The sequence below is a fragment of the Phoenix dactylifera genome, chromosome 7, assembly GCF_051530095.1.
Source record: "Phoenix dactylifera cultivar Ajwa chromosome 7, Ajwa_hap1_PhDact_Kaust_v1.1, whole genome shotgun sequence".
Lineage (NCBI taxonomy): Eukaryota > Viridiplantae > Streptophyta > Magnoliopsida > Arecales > Arecaceae > Phoenix > Phoenix dactylifera.
The window spans coordinates 34,349,655-34,358,157 of NC_143196.1; the positions used below are offsets into that span (position 1 = coordinate 34,349,655).

Genomic DNA, 8,503 nt, shown 5'->3' on the forward strand with positions numbered 1-8,503 from the left:
TAACTTTGAGATGAAACATATCCATTTCCATATTGATGTATGTAGGCCAATGGCTCGATGGAATAGTAGAGATCCTCCAAGGATTCCAAAAAGCATTGATAGTTGTGCCAGTGCCGCGATGGACCATATATAGGAATTGGCACTGCACCTTTGCCTCATATATTTTGCTCCAGGAGCCAGAAAAGCTTGCCATTTAATGCCCATTGGCTATCTTGAAGTGAACGTATCCTAAGGCCCCCTTTATTCTTCGGCTCACATATGGTAGACAAAGGTGGTCTACATATGGAATACAATGCAATGCAAGATCAAAAGGTAAATCCCAGATTTTAGAGTTTCAACATTAGTTAATATTAGAATTAGATTCTCAACCTGTAAAGTAATTTGTAAAGAACAAAAAATATTAGAAAAGGATACAACTTTAAGTTGTCATTGCAAATATTCTTAATGAGCATTACGATGATACAGAAGCAAACCCATACATGGAAGAAAACAAAGCCTAATTCAAAAGCAAATTTATTGATTTTTCTCTAGTAGAAGTAAATAAACCTGTCTAGGACATTTCTATAGACACTTAAGACAGCATTTGTTATAGATACATATGTGGCACCCTATTCCCATCATAAGATACTGGAACAGAAGTCATGCAATAGATAGGAATAGAAGACAGTACTGCTTGTAGAAGGGTTGCTCTGCCACCTAGAGATAGAACGTTCCACTTTCAACTTGCAATTCTGGCCCCCATTTTATCCATAATGAAATTGATTAATGCCAGTAGCTGCAAGTTGAGCTTTTGAAAAATGGTTCGAAGCTGATCTCTCACTGTGGATGGTGTAGAAGGACTGAAAATAAGATGTGATTTGGAGAAATTAGTAGCCCGTCCAGAGAAAAACCAATAAGCATCTAATTAATAATAATTTCAAGAGTAACCTATCCCTTGCTGTAGCCCTGACCATAAGTGAACAAATATTGGCAAATAGAGTGTGAGATATGGTGGGTCCCCTAGGCTGCTGAGGTTAATACATGACCTTAGCATTTTAATTAGTTTGAACTGCAACCTGTGAGATGCTAGATAACATCTGGGAGCATATAATAAGAAGATAACGGAGATAAAGGCAGCCTTGTGGCAATCCCTATAATGGAAGAAACCTTTGGGTTGGATCCTGTCATGCATTGACCTTCTCTATATCTACCTTAACCATCATCAGACACCTGGAGCTAGGGCTTGCATAACAGAATGCATGGCTTGCTAGGCCAAGAGAATGTTAATCTTACGGACAGTATTTATTGCAAAAACTAATGGACCAAAAATTATTAGGGCAGTGTATATGTACATTTGTTTCCAACAAGTTGGCATGACAGTATATATAAAGAAACGTGGTTTCAGAACTTCTTACTTAGTTTATTATGACTGGTAAACTTGCTGTCAGATATTTTACAGATAATATTAGAAAATTAGGTCGTACACTGCACAGGCCTGATGATGCAAGAAAATATAAAGAATAATATGGACATGACGCATTTCCTTTTAAAAAAATTGTAGATGTGATGTATGATTTTATGGCCAAACCACGTTTGAATATTGCGGGGTAAGCTATTGTGAGATTGGTTCAGAAGCTTCCTTGCATGGGGTTCCAATCGCCATGCATGACAGCATGCGTGCTCACGCGGTGTGCCGTTCCTTGAACCGCAAGGAAAAATCCTTGAACCGCAAGGAAAAATCCTTGAACCGCAAGGATTGAATTCAAAGAGTCAGCTCAAGATGACGTAAGAAATAAAATTTGTACCTGCAATAAGTGAAAGAAGAATGTTTGGTAAATAGGAGTGGGTTGCATACTATTGGTGCCACAAATTGGGCATCCCCAACTTTTGAAAGACTCTCAACCATGGGCCGGTTTGGCAGCTCTTTGGCACTAGGACGTCGGCGAAGGAGCAGCCATGGTTGGAGGATGCTACCCTTGCTTCGGAACATTCATGCTATGATTAGTGGTGGTATAGCTTTTCAAACCAAGCATGTATTCAGAAAGGCTAACGGGGCTGCAGACTGGGTGGCCTCATATGCAGCCAGTCACGCCGAAGGTGCTATGTGGATTGAGAAGAGGGAGTTATATAGAGTGCTTCGGGACTTGTTATTTTCTGACCATATTGGATGTTTCCGTACTAAATCTATATGAATCATCTGTTTTAGCAAAAAATAAAATAATAATAATAATAAAAGAGCAGCCATGGTGGAAGAGAATCTTGGACTACATTTGGTTCATTGCAAAGAGCATTGGAATGGAATTGGAATTCCGATTTTGGCCCCATGCTATGGCAATAAAAGGTTGAATCATATGTTATTTGGGATCGGGTCGGAGATGGGATTGGACAGGCCCAAGATCCATCAAACCAGCTTAGGGTCAGGTTCGGCCTGGTCCGAGAAGAGTTGGATCAGGCTGGTACTTCGGAGCTTGGAATGGACTCGGCTCCTCGCAATCTATCTCTCCTCTCTCTCTCTCTCCCCACTCCCATGCTCTTCTCGTTTTGCATGGAACAAGAGGCTCAAACCTCATCCAGGCCTAATCAGGTTTCAGGCCAAGCTTGGATTCGAGCTCAGATGGGAATTTTAAAAAATTCGGGCCTTATCTGGTTCAAAGCTTGACAATTTTTCTCAGACTTGGGCTGGATAGGATAGAAACCCAATCCAGCCCGGCTTGATTCTTGCCCTATTTGGAGGAATGGGGGAGGAATAGTCATTCCATAAAAACGAGATAAATGATATTTTTGGTGCTAAACTAATCAATAAACTTTTGTGGTTTAAAATAGCGGCAAACAACAAATTCCAAACGAGATAAATATCAATGGTCATGCTATAAAAATAAATAATTTAATAAAAAACAATAAAAAATTAATAAAAATACTGAAGAAGCGGTCAGTTTCCGGGCCTGGACTGGGCCTTGCGAGAAGCCCAAACCACGCGATCGCTAAAACCCTGCCGCCTTTTTTCGAAGGCTATTTCCGCTCCCTCTCTCCGTCCCCAGGAGCAGCGGAGAGGTGAACCAATGGCGGTCTTGAAGCCCAAGAAGCCCCACCGAACCCCCGAGGACCTCGAGCTCCTCAAATCCGACGTCGCCGCGCCTCCCTCGGCCTCGGGCCCCCCTCCGCCGCCGGATTCGATGACTCTGACTTCCGGAAAACCGGCCCCTTCCGGCCCCCCCAAACCGTGGATCCCAGACTATCCGCTTCCGAAATGATCGATGGTGGCGAGAAGAAGAACCAGAAGGACGACTCCGGTTCCAGGTCCAAACCCATGCCCAAGCCCCATCCGTTGCAAATCGATCCGTTTGGGAACGCCAAAGATGACAACAAGAAGAACCTCCCCAAGTTGCCGTTGATGAAGGCGAGCGAGCTGTCGGGGCTGCGGTACGTGGACGCCGACGAGCTGGAGGGGAAGGTCCTGGGGCCGGATGGGAGGAAGAACGTGCCGGTTTTGGGGGTCGAGGAGCTGAAGAGGCTGGCTGCGAAAAAGAAGGAGGTCGCCGAGAGGTTGCTGCAGCAGCGCACGCGATACTATGATTCTCAAAGTGATTCTTGAGGACTAAGAGCGGGGATATGAGGCTTCTCGAAGTGACGGCGAGGTTGAGGACCTCCGCGGATAAGGTGTCGGCATTCACGTGCTTGGTGGAGGACAATTCAATTGCCAATATGACGGCACTTGATGCCCTACTATGTAAGTTCCCTTTCGTTTGATCTTTTATTTTTCTCGGGGAGTCTACCGAATATAGGTTTAATCATCTGTTTCTTTGATCGCCTACGGATGAATCAAGGTCTGACCTTAAGGGTGGGTTTTGTTTGCGATTGAAATCGGAATCAGAATGGATTTGAATACTTGGGGAGAATCGGGATTGAGTTTTGGGGGATTCGGGCGTTCCCATCTTACCTCCCCCCCCCCCCCCCCCCCCCAAAAAAAAAAGAAAAGAAAAAAAACAAACAAACAAACATGCCCTTATCTATTGTAGTAATGAGTGTTTAAAAGTATTGTTTTTTTTGGAGTCATGATAAGTTTTTATTCTTGAATTTTTGGCTTTAGAGGTCTTTGAAAGTCCAAAACATCTAAGTTGTATGAACTTGAATGTTGAGCAATATAGAGGATCTAAGACAACAAGTTGGATGTAACATAAATGAAAATGTCAATATGGATGTCTCGTAAGATTATAAGCGAGGAATGAGTATATTATCAGAGCTATAGGAATGTTCCATATAAGAATAAAGCAATGGTGAACATATTGAGACAGTATTGGAATGCGAAATGGAGATTTAAGGAGGTTCTACAAGGAGAGATACTTGAATCTTTGTCAAAGGATTTAGAAAGAGAAGGTAAATACCTGAGGTGACATGGATCAAATGTGTGAGAGGGAGTTTGCAGTAATTCCAGAATCAGCCTTCTACAGAAATTTGATGAGCGAGGATGCATAAAGGCAACCTAATATAATTTGGAGAAGGTTTGATTGTTATGCTGTCTTTAGGGCTCTTTTTAGGAGACCATCCAGTTATATCTTCCTAAAAATAGACAAGCTTCTATATATTCTTCATTCTTCTTCTTCTTCTTCTGTTTCATAACCTTTTTTACTTAGAGCAATTCCTACTGCTTCTGGATAAAGGTACACATATTCTGCAAAAATCTGTTAATTGGTAGTCTTGAGAAGTTCCAGGCAGGCCATTACACCAAAATATTGCTGGTTAACTGAACTTGTAAATTGATTTTCCTGCCTCTACAAATGATGGGATTAAAAGTCTGCACAGTTGTTCTTAAAATCATTAGATCCCAAATATTTCAAGGCGGTTCCACACACTTGTGAGATGATCACATCAGAAGAATGGCATAAAGGTAAAGCTCTGATAGATCTGTAGATAATAGTAGAAAAAAAAGAATGTAAAGAAGAATGGAAGAAGATTGTTCAAGAAAATTAAAGCAGTGGGAGGATAACCAAGGTGAAGACAGGAGAGGGAAAGAACATGAAAGATGAGGCAAACAAACTACTTTAACTGAATCGTGTGTCTTCCTCCCCTATATCAATATTTGAAAATAATTTGTGTTTCAACAACTTGAGGTTTAACAATTAAGATGCCCCCTATAGTAATGGTCAGGAACTGATGTTTGGACATTTTCATACATGGGCCTTTGGTCATATCGAAAAGTCCATTTACATTTATTTGGATTAATGACAGATAAATAGAGCAATGCCATGGTAACTATATAATATTAGGATCTAAAATAAGCAATTTTAACAATCATAATCAAGAGTGTTGAATGACTATTTTTCCCATTTCCTTTCAGTTTGTTATTTTGTCCATTTCAAACTTTTCATAATAAGCAATCAAGGCACTATTGTGTTTAATGCAACTATGGTGACTTCAATGGTAGTGAAACACCATGCATTTACTGGCTTTGAAGCACTAAAGGAGTTATTCCTGTCGAGGTCAGTGGCATACCTTTTGTAGAGCTTGTTAAACAAATTTCATTTTTAGGAGGGTACATTTTATCCTATTTATATTACTTCATGTCTTAGTCATATGCTCAATACATTAAAATCTTTAATCTTGTTTAAATACAACAGCCTCTTCTCCAGCTTCGACTGTCATGAGTCAAGCTCTAATATTCACTGACTGAATATTTTGGTGGTCATGTTAGTGCATTGCATCGATTTGTTCAATTATTTTTGACTGTCCTTGGTCAGTGATTGGTGCTTACACTTTTTCTTCTTATTTGACACGCTACTTGCTATCTTCTTGATAATGAATATTAACACATCTTGTTATGATATCTTGTAAAGTTGTAATGAATTTATAATATATCAAATTTCTCCCCCAAAAATAAAAAAGAAACTGGAGATATGTTATAGCATTGCCATTATCAGATGTGAAGTTTTTGCTTTTAGCCTTTGGTCCATTATAAGGTGTCTGAAAAGAGGAGAGCCAGTAGATCTTCGAGGAACTAGAGAATAGGAGGGAGGAGGTATGGGAAAGAACAGGGAAAGACTAATTTAGATTATTTGCAGCAAGAATGTGAATATTTGGAAATAGTTTACAATGCTTTTGTGAATATAACAGGATATTTGCACTTGGCATGCATAATGTGAAAAAACTTGTGCATTAAGGTTGGTGGAGAGGGTGGGGAGGACAAGAGGAGAGGGTGGGCATCGTTAGGATTTGCAAAATTGTCATGCAAGGTAGGAATGATTTTGCTTGAAAACTATGTGCTATAGCTTTATGTACATCTAGCTTTATTTATAGAAAAGTGTTTGTGGCAATGGTATTTCAGACATCTGACAGAAGTTGATGATGAAAGAGGTCATGAGAAGGAAGCTGATTGAATGGAAGTTTGGGTTGCACAGTTGATGGAAGATACAAGGAACACGTTTTTTCTGGTATAGTGCATTAGCTTTTCTGACAATTTCAGTGCTCCTACCTGGTTGGAAAGAAGAATGGGGAAGCTGTCTTGGAATAATTATTCACCTAATAGTCTATATTTCACACTCAGTGAGCTGGTCATTCTCTTATCTGTCCTTGGGATGGCTAGTCTCCTCCTCCCTATAGGCAAGATACTGTATAGCGTTTCTCAAACCCAATTTGCAAATATTCCTAAATAAAGTAAGATGAGACCACTTACCATGGTTCCTGTGGTCTTTGCAGCTTTCCATCCTACATAGTTAAAGCTTTTGATGTATGTCATGCTAGATAAAGGTTGGTATACTGACTTGTAGGAGGATTTTAGAAGTGGAGATAAGTGGACTCAAGAGTTGAGATTGAGATGTTGAAAGGGTAGAAAACATAGTTTGTTCAGAATGCTTCTCAATAGGATAAACAAGCTCTTCATGTGACATTGTAAATCTTAGATGATGTTTAAATTGTATTAATAGATTCTCAGATAAAGTGAGATCTGTTTAAGACACTAAACCCACTAGCTTTTTTGCTTAGCCTTGTGCCTAGAGGGTATATGCATCAAAATTTCAAAGATTTTTTCTTTGTTTCCCTTTCCATCAGATACAAATTGCTTGCTTCACTACCATTTCAGCGGGAGTATTCAATGATTCAAATGGTTGTGCTTTTATGAAGAAGAAAAAGGAATTTACAGATGCTTTCTATTAATAAACTCTCACAATGCTGGCACCCCAATAAGATTGAATTTTATGTGTAAGCTACAGTTATGTTGGTGTGTTTTGCTCCAAGATTGTTGATGATCATGAGAGACATGCTATTTTTTATTGCTTTCCTTTCTTTGCTGCTGTAAAATGGGTTTAGCCTTCACAAGTAGTAAATCTGTTTACTGATAGATTATTCACTTGATTGTTTGTCTTTTCAGGTTACTGCCAGGTCGCAAGTTGAAAAGCATTTTCTAGCATCCCTTGGATACTTTGCCTGAAACAAAAGATGATTTCTCTCTTTTACTTTTTTGGTATTGGGAGGAATGCTTGAAGAGGTGCATCTTGTTAGAACACATCCTCGAAATTTAAATAAGGTTACCACACACCATATGCCTCATGGTCAGCGAAACCGTCTCGAATTGCCCGGTTCAGAGCATACTGAGCTGTACTGGCTATGGGATAGTTCCGGCAACTAAAATGAAAAACCGGCGACGGAGGGGGAGGAGAAGGAGAGAGAGAGAGAGAGAGAGAGAGAGAGAGAGAGAGAGAGAGGAAGGAAGAGAGAGGGAGGGTGGTGGCTGGCGGTGGCCTTCGGTTCTCCTGTTTCGAACGACTGGCCGGTGGAGGGTCGTGAAGGGGCGGACGAAACAGGAAAATTGGAGGCGGAACTCCGCCGCCCCTCCACGCAGCTCGTAAGCCTCCGCTGAATGTCCGCCACCCTCCTCTCTCTCTCTCTCTCCCTCTCCCCCTTCTCTCTCTCCTTTCCTCTCACCCATTCTCCCTCTCCCCCTTCCCCTCTACTATGTCGGTAAGGGCTTGGCATGGAACAACATGGGGGCATACCGATCCGTGCTGCCAGGCAATCAGTCTGGGTTCCGGTTCCAGCATAGCAATGCTTGCCTCAGCCAATATTAGGTGTTACTTAATGTTCTACCTTGAGATCTTAAACATCACTGGATTTAATTATGCGTCTTTATTAAAATACTATTACTGATTCATTTTTATCATCCCTTCTAATCAAAGGCAATGCTCCATTATGGTGTGAGCATCTTCAAATTTCTTCACAACGCTTATCCATTATCTCTTAGGCCTTCCCCAGTCCATGACTCTTCATCCATTCTCTGAGTACTGCTCATCCTTCTTGGAGTTTACATTGCAATGTTTAATGGAGAACCCAAGGAAAAAGAAAAACTTCATCTGCTAAGATTTGCAATTTTTTTCTCTGACCTGTGATGGAATATGATTTTAAATGTACCATGATGCAAGTGTTGGAGAAAGAGGATATGAATATTTCATGGTATGATTGGAAAGAGTAAATTACATCTCTAATTTACCATGTTTTGCGATTAAATTAGAAGAATCAACTAATGATATGTAATTCA

The 8,503-nt window shown here is 40.5% G+C and overlaps 1 pseudogene across 1 annotated transcript; it reads left to right on the forward strand.

Annotated features, from left to right (window-relative positions):
* The first annotated feature begins 3,008 nt into the window (after window positions 1-3,008).
* On the forward strand, window positions 3,009-7,495 carry LOC113462396 (protein SLOW WALKER 2-like; annotated as a pseudogene). The gene is made up of 2 exons (XR_016396048.1): window positions 3,009-3,706; window positions 7,340-7,495. The product of XR_016396048.1 is annotated as a protein SLOW WALKER 2-like (transcript).
* The last annotated feature ends 1,008 nt before the right edge of the window (window positions 7,496-8,503 follow it).